Below are 15,344 nucleotides of genomic sequence, written 5' to 3' on the forward strand. Positions count from 1 at the left end.
AGCCATAATGAAGGCAATGCACAGTTAGTTTGGATTCTTATTTTCTCTTCATGTTTCAGGCCATATATTTTCAACTCTGCACACAGGTACACACATCAGAAACACATCCTGTAACATCCCAGACATGTACACAGCATGTGTCTACATGACAGTGCTAGACACAGCTGTTTACACAACGTAGAGATTGTTCTAGTCTCTGGGCAAAGGTGCTGAAGTGGTGGACAGTCCCATAAGGGTTCATCTGAGACCCAAGGCAGCTTGCAATATTTGATGGTGGTGGTGGTTTTGTGTATCTGCGTGTTCAGACATGCAAGAAATCTGTCCTGCATGTTTAATGGCAGACAAAGTGGCCTCCCTGAGATGCAGTCAAGATTGTAACAAAACAAAAGGGAGATAAGAGGCCCCGAGGGACAAGAAGTGAGGAGTAGATAAGGGAAAACAACACCAGACATGGAGTTTCTTGGGGTGGAAATTAAAAAAAAAAAAAAACCAACAACAGAATGCAAATTTTTTTGTTTTTAAGGTACAGAAACAGAAGGAGTGGTTGCTAGGTGAAGTGAGGTCTATGGATACAGAAAATGCACGATGGCTAGGATAACTGTCCAACCCGGCTTGCCTGGGACAGCCGCCATTTAAGACTGTTATTTTAGGGAAATTATTAATAGCTCCTCCTTTCCCTCTCCCAAGTGTCCCTGTTTGGATAATAAATGGCCTAGTCACCTTCTTATCCACCACCTCTGGCCTAAGGCAGGACATAGCCATAAATAAGACTAGAACTAGGAAATGGAACCACAGAAAGCTTGAAAGGAGGAGTTATGGGAAACAATGGCTAAATAAGAAAGGGATTGGGAGACAAGGTATGATGTGTGTGGGCATTTTGTTTAAGTTATTTATTTATTTACTTATTCATGGGAGACACAAAGAGAAAGAGGCAGAGACATAGGCAGAGGGAGAAGCAGACTCCTTTCAGGGAGCCCGATGCGGGACCCAATCCCGGAACCCCGGGATCATGACCTGAGCCAAAGGCAGATGCTTAACCACTGAGCCACCCAGGTGTCCCACATGTGGGCAATTTGTAATCAACACAGATAAACCTAGGAAGAGCATTGGGAGGAAGGGTGTATAAAAACTTAAGGATGAATTCAGAAGAAATAGAAGACAAAAGACGAATGATTCAGAGCACAAATATGCACAGGCTTCTAGTATTTTCCCCTGAATGTGGGGATTCGTAGTTATAGTCAGCACATATAAAAATGGCTGAAAACAGCCATCCCTGCTTTCTGCCCTGAAGTGGCCCACACGATGTCCTCTCAGCTGCTGCTTACATCCTCCTAGGGCTCTGCTTCTCAGACTCACAGGCTGCCTCCTCCAAGCCTTCTCATCAAGCCCTCTCCCCAACTTTTGATGGCTGCCTACCAGAGAGTCTGCTACTGTGGTTTCACAGGTGTCCACAGATAGGCCACAGTCTGTGAAGCTGCGTTTCAGTGCATCACGTCTGAGACCTCCTTTGACTTTTTACTGGGTCCGAATTTTGTATTGCAAAAGTCAGAAGGTAAATGTCAAGGGCAAGTTCAAAAGGCCCAGTAATTTCTAGCTAAGCAGTTCCTGAACCCAGAGGGAAGATGGAATACCATCAGCAATAGGGTCTTTGGCATTTAGAGGTTCAGAAAAGAGCTGTATGTATCACCATTTTGAACTGGAGCACCTTATGGATTGAACTGGAGCATGTTATGGGTTATGGGTTGAATTCAAATTTCTCATGTTGAAGTCCTAACCCCTGTACCTGAGAATGTGACCTTTTTGGAGATTGGGTCTTTACAGAGGTGATCAAGCAAAAATGATGTCATTAGAATGAGCCTTGATCCAACAGGACCGGTGTCTTTTAAAAGGAAGAAATTTGGGTAGAGAAACACATACAGGGAGAATGCTAGGTGAACATGAAGATGGCCATTTTCCAGCCAAGGAGAGAAGCCTGGAACAGATCCTTCCCTCAGAGCCCTCAGAAGGACCGACACTGCTGACACCTCGATGTTGGCATTCTAGCCTCCAGAACTGTGAGACAGTACATTTCTATTGTTTAAGCCACCCAGGTTGTGGTGCTTTGTTACAGTAGCCCTAGGGAACTAATACCTCAGATGTAATCTGGTCAAAGGTGAGAGCTAGGAGAAGCTGCCCAGACTATATTTTCTCCATATCCCAAGAAGACAAAGTAATGCTTCTTTGAGTTATCTAAAAGAGTGGGCACTGCCCCCTGGCAAGATTGAACTGGCTGACCCTTAGGAAATAATTTCAATTGCTCATGCCTTGCTTCTCCTTCCATGAAGTTGGTTATAGGGCCTATGTTCTCAAACCCCTACTGTGACTGATTGTTAAAGGCCAAGGGTGATCACATGAATATTCTGAGTTTGAGGCAGGAAGGTCAAACTTATATGTGAAGACTTATTAATAAATATATCTCTGAGGGACACCTGGGTGGCTCAGTGGTTGGGCATCTGCCTTAAGCTCAGTGTGTGATCCCGGCGTCCTGGGATCAAGTCCCGCATCAGGCTCCCTACAGGGAGACTGTCTCTCTCTGTGTATCTCTCATGAATTAATAAATAAAATCTTTTTAAAAAAATACTATCTCTCAGAACAGCTGGCAAGATGAGTGGACTCTAACTTCCTGAGGCAACCCATGCAGAGAGGTACAGCCCCTGACTTCCTACCTGAGCCTCGTAGAACCAGCTCTGTCTCGGCCTTTTGAATTTCTAAATGTGACATAATCAAAAACGAAATAACTCATACTTTTGGCCAAAGAGTTTTCATCTTTCAGTACATAATTCCAGAATATTTCCCTTGAATCAGGGAAAAGTGTATAACCTGCTTGTTAAACTATTTCTGCTACCAGGAAAGGAGAACACAGAAGTATTTCTGCAGGCTTCTTTTAATTTTTTTTTTTTAAGCTGCTATAGTCCTAGATTCTCATCCTGTCTCCCACTCGAATTATCAGTAGTGAAAGAAATGGTGTTTAGCCCTGCTTCCTTATATGGCAGGGAATGACAATGTGCTTGTCTATTTGAACTGCAGTGTGGCTTTCTGACAAATTATAATGATTGGTTATGGAAACCTCCTGCTCTGGTTTCCATCGTATTCCTGAGGAAAGACACAGAACAGACAGCTGTAGGGAAATGGAAAGGGCTGGATTCAGGGGAGTGGCACTGAATCTGGCTCTGCCATTTGCTAGTTGTATGACTCTGGAGGAGTTCCTTAATTTATTTCACTGCCCTGAGAAAGTCATCTTCAACTTGAATGGTGCCTGTCACATAGCAAAACTGCCGGCAAGATACGGGAATGAGCCAGCTTTCTTCTTAATGATCTCTAACCCACAAGGGCTTAGGGTAACTCTCCATCCATTTTGATTCACTGTCTCTCCCAAATTCAGCATTGTTTTTTTTCTTCTGATGACTCTCAACTTCTCTTCTCTCTGTATCTCATTCTCTCCTCTCTCCTTTTTTCCTTCCTTCCTGTCTCCCTCTCTCATTCCAGGTCCCAAACACTAAAACCTACAAAACGCCCAGTGTCAGGAATAATAAACCCCTTTAGCCATACCAGATAAAGAAAGGCAGCACACATCCAGTGATAAGGGCAGTGGGTTGAAAGGGGTGGTGGAGGTCATCTGCTTCTGCAGAGCTCCAGAGACAGACAGATCAGGAAAGTGCTTATGCGGACCTGAGCAGGGTTTCCTTTAACTGTTGGCTACTAGTCCTAGTCCCACCTCAGGGAGAATCTGACATGAACAAAGAAGGGGCACCTGGGTGGCTCAGTGGTTGAGCGTCGGTCTGCCTCTGGCTCAGGTTGTGACCCCGGGGTCCTGAGGTTGAGTCCTGCACTGGGCTCCCCAAAGGGAGCCTGCTTCTCCCTCTGCCTATGTCTCTGCCTCTTTCTGTCTCTCATGAATGAATAAATAAATAAAATCTTTAAAAAAAAAAAAAAAGAAAGAAAGAAAAGAAAAGAAGGTGGCTTCTTTTGTTCCATCTACATAACAGCCATGGAGTAGCCATGCTGGGAGAATGTGGCTTGAGACTTGAGGACTAAAGGGAGTCCATGCCTATAGGTAGCCTCACCAAAGTCACAGCTAATAGCTGATGATTTTTAATTTAGTGCCAGCATGGGCAAAGCAGTTTAGAGATATTGTTTCTAATCCTTATAATAACTATAAAACTGGAGGAATAATAATCCCCCTTTTAGAGGTGAAGAAACAGCCTCAAAAATAGTAAATTTGAGATTCAAACTCAAGTCTTCCAGCTTCCAAAGTGTGTTCTCCGATGGGCCACACCCCCAGAGCCACACACAAACCAGGTGTCTCCATCACTGGAGTAATTAGCCATAGGCAGCACAGCACGGTGGCTGAGCACGTGGACTATGGAGCCAGATTATCCAGGTTTGAATCCTGGCTCTGCCACTTACTAGCTTTGTGACCTTAGATATGTTACTAACCTAATCGTAACTCAATTTCCTCATCTGTAAATTTGGCTGTTGTAGGGAGATGACTTGTTTGATTTTTATCTAGTAAACATCTATATGCTACTTAGCATGTGCCAGGCACGGTTCTAAACACTCAGTAATAATATGATTAGAGAGGAATCAATGAGTTCAAACATGAATACTGACTTCAGCTTTCTTACCAAGAAGAAATAAATTATGGACATCTATTTCTTTACTCCTTTAACTCTCTACTCTGTGTGGAGTGAGGCACTTTTTTAGTTTCAAATCACAGCACTGAAAAAACCCAGACATAGTCGCTGACTGATGGCACTTACGTTCCAGAGCATAAGAAATAACCGACAAGTAAACAAGGAAATATGCAATCATAAGCATATGTTATGAATCTGCATGCAATAAAATAACAGAGGTATTCTGATGGGCTCTCCTACATAGAGGCAAATTTTATCAACTTGATACCTTAGGGAAATATTTCACAACAAGCTCTCCGGTGGTGGGGGATCAAGGGGAGGGGAGCCCGATTTGTGGCATTTGCTAACTCCAGTGATGTATTTCATTTCCCTCCTACGGACACAATAAATGCAACTAACCTCCAGAGCACAGATAATAATAAAATGTAAGAAAATAATTGGGAAGGAATGAGTTTTGAGTATTTATTACCTTGGGTTTTAATATGATTGTAAGTTGATATAATTTAATTTCTAATAATGACTATGTTCAACAACTGGTTCGCAAAATCTTAAAAATTTAACAATTGGCTTTTGGGAGCTAGGATGAGCTGGCTTCCCACACTACTGTTTAGAGTGCATGGAGAGGGGGATGGGGTTGGAGGGAAATGAGCCCCAGTCTGTGTGATGTCATTATGCATGTGGATCCTAATTTAATTCCTTTTTAGCTGCTATTCTCCAGTGAGCCCTGCCTTCATGTACCCAGCGCAAGTCCTGCTCTGTAAACCAAATAGCATCTGTACAAATATAGTAGCAATTCTGGCATTCTTATTGGATCAGGTTATTCTTGCAGAGATACTTTTAGCTCTCCAATCCTTAGTGAATATAATTTATGTACTTGCTGCCCTGAATAAGGGTGGTTCTTCTGTGCAAGTTACATCTTCAGGATGTAACTCCTGACTGTTGAGTAAAGGAAGCCCCCAGAGATGGGTTTTCAGTTCTGCAAAAGCATTCACCTGAGGCCTCCTGTTTCTTAGGGCTCACGTGCTGCTGAAAGGGCCATCCCTTGGACCCTCTAAGCCAGCAGCTATGATAGCTCTGGCCCTCAGAAGAGATATAGGGTGAGGGTGGAGGAAGCTTCTCCCTTCTTCTGCTCAGGATTTGTACATTCCTTAGCCCAAGGCTGAGAACAGAGAAAAACATCTTCTGTTTTTCCTGGTAAGTTAAAATACCTAAAGTAACCTAAAAAAACACCCTAAGGACAGAAATACTTAAAAGAGAACATTTTTTGTCAATTCACCCCCTCTCCCAAAGCCTAAATTTCACTTAGTAATGGTGGCTGGAACAGGAAGTGGAAATACCATGAGAAATCTTATTCTTGCCACATTTCCAATGCTTTACAAAAGCATATACTGGAAATCTCATCAGAAAGCTTGACCTTACAGGGTTGATAGCTCTGCACCCAAACCAAAAGAGTATGGGAAGCTGGAGGAATTTTCAGATAAATATTCTAGCTCTTCCAAAGAGACTCTTCAGGAAAACGGATTATTTGGAATATACAGCTATAACTTTCAGAAAGAAATTACTCAGAACTAAACAACTAGGCCTGCGGGGACTAAGTTACTCCATACCTCGACTATAGATTATTTTAAGCAAGGACATTGAGCACTGCTTCTGAGCCAGGGTGTTCTATCAGAAGCACCAAAGAGTTTTTACAATCTACAGATGCTGAACCTTGGTCTAGACTTGCTGAATCACACTCTCCAGGGAATGGGACTCAGGGATGTACGTTTTCTAAAAGCCCTACAATTGCTCCTGGTGAACATGCTGGTTAAGATCTACTGGACTATAGATTATAATCTATCATCGGATTATATAGATATAATTATAATCTATAATCTTACTATAATCGGGCTGTATTGTATAATCCAAATTCCTGAACTGTTAAAATGGGACATTCTCTCTCCCTTCTTTTGGGAGAAACAATCCAGTGGATCGAAATAGTTTACAGCCTGGGACTTAGGAGCTGTGTATTCTGGAACCACTTTTGCCACTAATTAACTGGGAGGACCTTGGTTTGTTCTCTCATTCAACAGATACCAGGCTTCTGCAATGTGCCAGGAACTGGGTATATATTAATAAAAATTAAAAAAAGGTGTTTCCTGCCCTTATAAATCTTACTGACATTAATCAAAGAAATGTACAAATACATGCATAATTTTACCTGCTATGGCTAGGCTTTATTCTCTCATCTGGAAAATGAAAATTCACGAGTTCTTTTTTTAAAAAGAATTTTTCTTAAAATTCTAAATTTCTTGTCCCAACTTCCATGTAAGAGAATTATGTTTTAAGTCCTCTGAGAAAATACAATACCAAAAGCTACTATGAATTCAGTAACTATTTTAAGTAAATTAATATTTTATCATCATAATGCATCTATATAATTAGTAAAATAGCACATATTGTGTAAGATGTATCAGTTACTCAGTTTGTCACAACCATTTGCTGCATATATGGGTTTGTTTAGCTCTTGCAATAATTTTGTGTTCTCCCAGGGATCCAAGGTGCAGAGGTTAGGAACCTATGGGCCACATCAATGATGTGAAATACATGGTACCCAAGTAGCAACGTCCCTTTTCTTTCACAACAGACATCACTGTCAATGACAGCGTCTGCTGCCCTCAGTGAGCTCAGGACTGGGCCTCAGAATCCTTCTCAACACACCGTTCCAGGTGGTTGCTACTAATTGTTTGGAGCTGGCAAACGGATGATAAATGATTTGCACTCCCTGGGCTAAATGCCTCCTCAGACCCTGCCCAGCATTAACCATATAGGATACACGTATTCAGTTCTGCTGTCTTGAGAAACATGAATGCCCTGTACCCTTTCCATATATAAGTACTCCAAATATTTGAAGACATCCATGTGGCCCCAATTTTCCTTCCTTTGGGATTAGTCCTTTATCTATTCCTCATCTTGATGCTCATTCCTGGATGCATATTTGTGAACGCTTCTCTAAAGAACAAGCCCAGAATAGAGCATGTTGTTTTGCTTTGTTTTGTTTTTACTTCCCATGACAGGCATCAAGAAAGGTGTTCAGCGAATGAAAGAGTACACTCCAAGCATTGCAGAGAACTGAAACTTCCAGTGACTGAGCACACTAGATTGTATGCATTAAATTATGAAGTACTGTAATTTACATTTGAGGTGCGGTAGTTTTTATTTATTACAATTAAGTCATTATTTATTATTTATTGAATTTTAAAAATTGCCTTAGTTTGGGAGGAGCCATAGCACACCTATGACTCATATGAAGTTTCTTGCCAACAAAAACACTCAACTGTTTTCCTTTAGAATCTTTCTCAAATGGATAATTCTTATCTTTTCAATTATCAGCGGTACAAGCTTCCAAGCTAACCTCCCTTAAGACTGGTTCATTGGGCAATGCCAAAGTGGTCATCAAATACTGTATGACCCTGACATTGTTTGCCTCTCCAGGAATTCAGTCACATAAAAACTGGAATGACATTCACCGATAATTCAGCTAATTTGCCTTCTATGCCTAACCTTCTCTTCTAACTAAAATTGCCCGCGCAGCTTTTTATTTTCCCCAGGGGTGATGGGATTACTGCTCGGCCCCACTGGCCATTCATCCATAAGTATGCCGGTAACCTCTGATACCCTTCTGCTAAGGGATTTGCCTAAGACAATAGTTATCAGCTGAACACTCAGGTCTCCTCTCTCAGAATTTGACCAGGAAGCACAGAAGGAACTTTCTAGTCTGTAGAATATGAGAAAGGAGCAGTCACATGTGCTGCAGCTCAGTCACATTAATGGAAACACATAGACCTTTGCGGAGATACTTTGACCCACCTTGATTCCAACCCCATTCTCTATGGATCCTATTGTGGCTTCTGCTCTCGGATTTCCTCGCAATTCCATTCCTTTACTATTCTATATGTATCTTTTTTTTGAAATTTGTTTTTCTGAGAGAAAGCATGCATGCACACGTGTGTGTGTGTGTGTGTGCACATGCATGTGCAAGGGTGGGCGGAGGAACAGAGGGAGAGAATCTTCAAACAGACTCCCCGCTGAGAATGGTTCCAGGCGGGGCTCGATGTTATGACCCATGAGATCATGGCTGAGCCAAAACCAAGAGTTGGATGCTTAACCAACTGAGCCATCTGGACGCCCCTCCATATGTATATGGTAATCCGGTCCCTTCACTTGAGCTACTGCAGCCTACTAACATAGGGTGTATTTGTTCTAAACACTGTGCCAGGTGTTCTCATCCATGTTACTTTACCTGTCTGCACACTGCCTTGCTAAGCAGGATCTTGGTTTCTAAGCTTCTGCCTGCCTTCTGGTTTTCACTGTTTTTCTTTTATTTAGCTGGCTGAGACTCACACATCAGTCCACTATTGTACTTTATATCCATTCTGGCCTAGCTCTCCTGACCCCAGTGGAACTAATGTCCTTGATGCTTCTGGCCCTTGGACCCCTTTTCCCTGGTGCTGCCCATCTTTAGCACACAAGTGAAATCTGCCTCGTTCTCCAGGTTGAGACAAGTGAGAGGGAATGTCACATGTGGGTGTCAAAGGAACTAATTACATATTCCTACTTCATATGTCCCTCGCCAAGTAAGATGATTTCCTTACAGCCAAGTGCTTTCATCCATATATTCACAAAATAATGCCAGAAGCCTCAGGAAATTATTAAAAAGCAATTTATCTTCAAGTTTTCCATCACTGAAATATATATGTAATATATATATTTAAAGAAAAATCATGTACTAAAATGAGTGCTTCCTAAGAATACTCAATTCATTTGAAATACCTCCCCCCAAATATTTACTTTCCTTCAATTTTTCCTTGACTGTTACCTAGCAATCCTTTTATTAAGCTCATGGTGCTCTCTCAGCACACGCTTGGCAGCAGCCATTCCCAGCTTCTTCAGCCCCTACAAACTCCCCCCAGAAAACCGCTTCTCTAGAGATGATCTCCTTTTCTCAGGAATGGGGGCCATATGAAGTCATCTCCTTCTCTCTGTGTCTATTTACACCATCCTTTCTTCCTTCAAAAAAATCTGGAGAACAAGAAAGGACACCTCCACTCATGTTCTGGTCCCACCTATCCTTGTCTCCAATGGAAATCAAGACTTTGCCTCACTCCCCACCCCAACCTCCCCTGGCTCAAGGTTTCTCACCTGTCAATCACAAAAGGAGGGTTCACAAGGCACCGCAAGGTTTTAGAGTTTTAATCAGGTTTCAGAGGTATCCACAGCAGCAAGAGGGCAGGGCTGCCCACCACCTCTGCCTCCTGCACACAGCCGTCTTTTCCTTCCTGCCCTCCTCCGACACTCACTAACTGCCCGCCGACTGTGAGTTTGTGGGTGAGAGGCAGGAGGACTCTTTTTCCACAGAAATTGCTCCAACGTTTACACTGTCCACTCTAACTCTTTCCCCCTCTGCCTACAAAAAGCGAAGAGGTTTTCCTCTACCTTGAACATAACGGGGCTCTGGGCTTCACCCTAAAGCTAGAAGGCATAGAAGGCAAATTGCAGATTGTCAGTGCTGGATCACGGAAGCCCTTGTTTGGCCTGGGGATGGAGGAACCAGGGAAGCTGGTAGAGACAGAGGACTGGGGGTAGGGAAGCAAGAGAAGCCACCAAGGGTCAGTCCCAGGAGAGCCAGCTGGGGATACTAAAGATCGAGGGAAGCATAGGGGAGAGAGAGGCTAGATCCATGGAACAGTCTGGTCTCAATACCAACAGGAACCGCAGCCAGGTGCTCCTGATTACCTCACCCTCTCTACAAGGCCCAGGCTTGACATGCTGGGATTAGTTCCATGCATTTGGCTGGAGGCAGAGAAGCTGCCTCATTTACCAAGGCCTTTCTGTTGTCAGCACCTTGTCATTGGTCTTCTACTCAACTGGATCTTCAGATTTCCTGGTTCCGGACATAGCCTGGTACCACCGATAACCCATCTTATTCTGCCTCCCGATATTTGTGTTCTCATCTCTGATCACCAGGGCTAAAATTTAGATAACACTGCGGGGGACCAGTATTCCCAGGACCCGGGGCTTAGGGTTCTAGAAAGAACTAGGATTCAGAAGGTACCACTCAAGGGTCCTCAAATATGTGGAAGGAGCACATAATTCGGAATACTAGGTAAGAAGTGGAAGATAAGTGAAGATGAGCCTAAAGCTCAGAGGCCTCAAATTGTACACAGATTATAGCTCACAGAAAAGAGGGACAAACAGCCTCACCTCATTTGGACATCTTAAGCTCTGTGGGAGGTAGGAGAAGCGTCATAATGCCCATTCCACACATGAGGTCAAAGAGTGGATGGCTTCCCCCAAGGTCTGGGCTATCTGAATAGGGGAACCAGTGCTCAGGCTGAGCTTTTAGAGTGGTGCTCCTGAGTTAAGCCTGAGCTACAAATATCTCTTTAAATTACCCAAGTACCCAGAACCTATGGGCATCTCTCTAATGACAAACTTGGATTAGCTTGATAGATGAAGGACTTTCAGTAAGGATCTAATGGTTCTATTTTCGGGCTCTGAGAGAATTTACCCAGAAAACTCTTTTAAAGCCTGAAAGTTCTTTGGCAACATCTAACCTCCTACTTAGGCCTACCATGCTATTTGCATACCACGTTGTCAGCATTTTCCCCGTCCCCCCACCATGGCCTCACCCCACCACATTTCCAAGACATGTGATAGACTGCAGGCGGATGGGGATCCAACTCATTCCTTTACATACCCTCCTCTATGTCACTTTTCTGCCTTGCTAAAGAATCCCTGATGAGCAGCTATGCTACCACGAAGATACCATGAGCTTGTGTCCATGACAGCTATATGTGGGGGTTTTGGGGTCTGTTTTTTGTTTTTATTGGGTGGGGGGAGGGAGAGAGAGAATTTCACAACCCTGAGATCATGACCTTAGCCGAAATCTAGAGTTGGACGCGTAAGCAACTGAGCCACCCAGGCGTCCCTACTATACGTGTTTTTAAGAAAAGGCCTACCAAGGTGCATTTTTAGGCTTATCAGACCAGAGAACACCCAGGCCACAATCAGGACCAACCTATTCTATCTGCCACAGAGCAGGAAATTCTCAGGTCAGCCACAGGAGCCAATGAAAATTGTCAATAGCCTCAGCATCAGGTATCCTTTTATGGATCTCATTTAAATCCTTTAAGCTGCAGTGTGAACCTGGTTCTCCTTTTAACTTTAATGCAAGAATTGCATACTTATTTAAGGCAGTTTTTCGACCTGAATTATTTAATTTCCTCTATTTATTCCATTGGCTCTGAACCGATGGAAAACAACCTTGCCTGTTACCAATGGATCAATCCATTGGATATTCCTTATGTGTACTGAGATTAGTTTTTTATTAGTGACTTTTTTGTTCCAGACCTTTGCCATTGCATTTCTCTTTATGAAATGCTTTTATTAAAAATGGGAGTTGTTGCTCTGTAGTTTCACTGTACCCGTTTATCTCCCCATCTGGGGAGGTGTGTTCTAGCTCATACTCAACTGGAGGAAAGGAGCACAGAGAACTGCCCAAAGTCCAATAGAAAGTGAAATATCAAATCCCCTTGCTCCAGTACATCACTACAGAGGGTACAACACTTACTTTGAAAAATGTGTTTTTTGTGGTTGTTGGCGGATGGGGCATGCACGAGGACAAGAGGGGTGAGTGGTGGCAGCAAAGTTTGAACTTTCGGGGATTTGGAGAGGTTTGTTTCAAAACGGAATTTATCCTCAAATCCCAAGATTATAGATTTCCTTCCAAACTGCATTCCCCCATGGTTTAGAGAACAGTTGAAAAAGAAACTGTTCTCCATATTTTGATTGACATTAAAAATACTGTGAAAATAGTTTGGAACTTGATCTCTTTGAGCGAAGGACGATAATCAAACTATAGCTTTCACTTGCAGCCCTTTCTCCCACACTTACTCAGAACTGTTCCAGGAAAAGAAATTCACAGGGAACTCTGTTCTCATATATCATCTCCTAGGAGGAGAGAAGGGCATTCTCAAGAAAATTACCCCCAAAATTCTAAATACAAAGAAAAAAGATTATTTAATGGATCTCAACACAAAACCACCTCACTTGACAGAATAAAAGCAAATGCAGTCATTTGGAGCTGAAAACCTTCAATACCCAGGCTTATTGAAAAATTATCAGACTTGCTCTTCTTGCCACATACCACCTAGTCTTCTCTGAAGCTCTAGCCATACACGTCTGGTTTTGCCAAACGCATTAGAAAGATTTTACTATTCCAGTTTACAAGTCCATCTGCATAGCCCTGTTAACAGAAGGGATCTATGAATACCAAGTACTTTGTTCTCATACACTTTTTTTTTAACCATGTATTACCATAGCACTAAAATTCTCCCACCCTTTACAATCAGCTCTTTCTAAAAGGAATTCCAGACTACTACCAACTGGCTGCCTTGTACTACTGTTTAAGATGCCCAAATATGTCTGACTATGTTGAAATGAAAGCCTGCTTCCTCCCTTTCTGGAACACACTTGCAAAACTACATCTCTTCAAACTCTCTAATCACAGGCACACACTTTCAAACAGAAAATAAGATTTCTTAAGAAACAGACTGGTAGGATGTTAAAGGCGATTTCTAAAAAACACACCCACTAGCACATGCATTCTCTCTCATTATTAGGTTTTATAGGAAACAGATCATGGTAGGCATCTTCCTGTCTTGGCAAATATCATATCAGTTACGTTAACCCAACTGGTGCTAAACGGTTCTTTCCATCTCTGACCTTATTTCCTTGCAGCTCTAGAAGTCCAGGCTTAAAAACTGGTAGGAGAATAATATGTAAATGGCTTTGGTTAAAAACCATTCCTTTTTGGCTGCCTGTTAACCTAAAAGTTTACTTTAAAGGTAAAACCTCTTTAAGTCTCTGGTAGTAGAAGATGCAGGAAAGACCACTGGTGTGGGCACACGGGCCCAGCACGCCTGCTGCCCCTGGCCTGTGGTGCTCAGGTAAGCTCCCCACTGCACTCCTGAACAAAAGGAGCTCCTTATCAAGGTAGCCCGGTGGTCCCTGAGCCCAGAGCCCACATCTCTATGTGATCTCAACTCTCGTCCCAGCTCCAAGAAGAGAACTTGAAATCTCATCCTGTTTGTCTTCCGGGGACCATCTGCAGGGCAGCAAAGCCCAGCCTGGCTCTGAGAATTTGTGGGCTTTATTATTGGCTTTCACTATCTTGCTTCTGCAGCTACCTGACACAGGCATGTTGACTGAAACACAGAGAAAGCCCCCAGACGCTCTGCAAGAGATGGAAAGAAAGCCCTCTGTGGCTTACCTCGCAGGCTGCAACTTCTTCCTGGGGACTAAATCGGAAAGGAAGAACTGATTTCTCTAGCAGGAGCACAGCAAGAGGGCAGGCAGGCAGGCAGGCAGGCAGCCTAATACACACTGCTCTATTCAATAAAACTCCAGACCGCCCTTCCTTGGCCCCTCCCAGAAGTCCGTGCTAAGTGAACACATAGCCCCTATGTTTACAGTCGGCAGTCGGTGGTATGCATTGTCCTGTAGTTTTTCTAATAGGGCAGCCAATGACGACACCCCGGCTGAGGTGGATGCAGCCTGCCTGTGGAGATGCCTGTCATTCTCTAGGCATGCTCAGGAAATCACTCATCAGAAAAACCAAGACCTAAAAAGCTCTGAAACTGCGTGCAGGCTGCCAAAACCAGCCAGCTACATGCCCTTTTTTGGTTATCCTTAGCAGGGCCTCTGGAAGTGAATCCATTGTCAGGAACAATCATAAGAAATGTTAATCTTGGAGAAAGAGGCTGTCTTGCAGAACGCAAATGCAACTTTAAAGAGAAAGCACAGTTGATGAAACTCAAAGTTTAATAGTCTGTAAGTTTTAGTGGGGTGGGGGTGGGGATGGTTTTTTGATGGAGGGAGCCCTAATAGCATATTTCCTTTAAAAGTAATGGTATATACAAAATGAAATTAAATCGTTGTACAGTTTTAAAGCCTGCGATAGCCAAGACCCAGGTCTGGTGCACAAACTAAATTCTAACCTGAAAGAGGCACAGCCCCCTAGAAATATGTCGACATGTGTTATAAAAACAACTGACAAAAAAAGCTTAGGTCTTTTTTAGTAGGTAATGTTTTCCAGAATAAGTGTAGTGCCAGAAACTCAGCTACGCAGGGTCCTACAAGCTTGGCTATCGTCATTGGTTTTCCACATCACCTCTCTCTCTCCACCTCCCCTTCGTTTCCTTGGATTTGGCAACAGGGAGACATTGCTAGCGACTGTGCACAGCAGAGAGGGTGTCTACACCAGCACCTCCTTTGGGGCTGGTGTAAATGATGCACATGATCACAGAGATGACACTGCTGTTCTAGTGACTTCTTGAAAGTGCTCCAACCAAGTCTTCATTGACAGGATGTGTGCAATGAGAAAGACAGATTTAGCAGATGCTGAGTTAGAATGAAATTAATTGGCCCACATGCGCATACAATCTGTGGTCTTGTACTTTTCGATAAAGAATTCCTGGTTAAATTAGCCCATCAGTATTTAATCCAACAGCAGCAACAACAACAACAAATTATGTGCAGTTACTATTTGTCAGGCCAGGAACTAGGTGCAAGACTTCTGTCTCATTATTGCTATGTGTTTGGAAACTGTTTCATCACTGGCCAAGGAGA

General features: G+C 43.1%; 1 protein-coding gene across 1 annotated transcript in view; it reads right to left on the minus strand.

The window, feature by feature from the left end:
* The window catches only part of CALD1 (caldesmon 1), a 188,550-nt gene extending 174,240 nt beyond the window's left edge, over positions 1–14,310 (minus strand). The window contains 1 exon segment of the mRNA XM_038559477.1: positions 13,987–14,310. The gene's annotated coding sequence lies outside the window, so the exon portion shown is untranslated.
* Positions 14,311–15,344: the final 1,034 nt, after the last annotated feature.

Source organism: Canis lupus, chromosome 16, assembly GCF_011100685.1.
Source record: "Canis lupus familiaris isolate Mischka breed German Shepherd chromosome 16, alternate assembly UU_Cfam_GSD_1.0, whole genome shotgun sequence".
NCBI lineage: Eukaryota > Metazoa > Chordata > Mammalia > Carnivora > Canidae > Canis > Canis lupus.